The sequence below is a fragment of the Aptenodytes forsteri genome, unplaced genomic scaffold (assembly GCF_000699145.1).
Source record: "Aptenodytes forsteri isolate BGI_AS27 unplaced genomic scaffold, ASM69914v1 Scaffold26, whole genome shotgun sequence".
In the NCBI taxonomy this organism is placed as follows: domain Eukaryota; kingdom Metazoa; phylum Chordata; class Aves; order Sphenisciformes; family Spheniscidae; genus Aptenodytes; species Aptenodytes forsteri.
This window is the reverse complement of record NW_008794125.1, coordinates 1,529,384-1,530,648: the sequence shown is the minus strand read 5'-3', so window position 1 is coordinate 1,530,648 and position 1,265 is coordinate 1,529,384. Positions and strand designations below refer to the sequence as shown.

Sequence of the window (1,265 nt, the reverse complement as noted above, 5' to 3'; positions counted from 1 at the left end):
GGCGTGGGCCCCCCCCCCCCCCCCCCTCCGGGGGGCTGCGGGGGGGCCAGTGGGGCTGGAGTGGGGGGAGATGCACCCCCAAAGTGGAGAGGGTCTTCTGGCCACTGCCGGGGCTCTCCGGGGGCCGGTGAGCTTGGCGTGCGCCGGCATGTGGGGACAACATGTGCCAGGTTCCGGCGTGGCACAGGCACGTGGCGTCTGTGGGGCGGCGTGTGCTGCTTGTGGGGTGCAGGGGATGGGTGGCACCGGGGTGCTCCTGCACCCCGATGGCTGGGGCTGCTCCCGTGGGCTGGCAGCTGCTGCGAGGCTGCAAGCACTGCCCGCACCCTGCAGCCCGCACCCTGCACCCGTGCCCACCTCAGGCAGGGACTCCAGGCAGCCGGACCCCCCTTGGGAAAGCAGCTTTGGCTGTTCCCTGGCTGGGGCCGGAGGGACGGGGTGCACACCGGGGTGGGGGTACGATCCCATACCCCTAGCACGCCTTCTCCTGCCTGTCCCATGAGGACGAGTTTCCTCTTCTGCATTTCATTCCCTGACCAAGAAAGGAGCAAACCCAATGCTATTTGCAGGGTAATTCTGCGGGGCGCGGGGTCCCGGCCACCCTCAGCAGGGCTCGAGCTGTGCTCCGGCCATCGGTGCCCTCTCCCCATCTCCATCATCCTCATGCCACCCCGGGCTCCTCGTCTCCACGAGCGGGACCATGTCGGATACCCCATGGTGCTGGGTGCCCGATGGTGCGGGGTGCCTGGAGGGCTCAGGGTGCCCCGGGGATGGTGCAGGGTGCCCCTGCACAAGGTGCCCGGCGTGACGGAGCCCAGCGGCCGGCAGCGAGGGCATGCGGGAGGAGCGGCAGGAGGAGGAGGAGGAGACTGGTGCCAGGGCTGCGCGTGTGTTTAGCTTCGTGGCTTCCTGGCTGGCAGGCTGCTGGCGGCGAGAAATAACTGAGTGGGAGAGTGTTGGCTGCGCCACGGGGAGACGGGGACGCCAGCACAGCACGGGACACCCGCACGGCACGGGGCACCCACACGGTGCGGGGTACAGGGTGGGCGCAGGTTGTAGCCTCCCTCGCAGAGGCAGGGGCTGGTGTTATGGAGTGGCAAATGATGCCACCAGGCTTGAGGCCGGGGTGAGGGGCACCGGAAGGTCTCCCCGACCAATCAGGGAGCCGCAGGCCCGGCATCCCGGTGATGCCCCGTGCCGTGCCTCACAGCTCGACCCCGAAAACACCGGCTTCATCGGGGTGGAGACGTTCGCCAGCCTCGTGC

The 1,265-nt window shown here is 69.3% G+C and overlaps 1 protein-coding gene across 1 annotated transcript in view; it reads left to right on the top strand.

Annotated features, from left to right (window-relative positions):
* The window catches only part of RHBDL1 (rhomboid like 1), a 9,647-nt gene that overhangs the window by 1,795 nt on the left and 6,587 nt on the right, over positions 1 to 1,265 (top strand). The gene's annotated exons all lie outside the window — the stretch shown is intronic.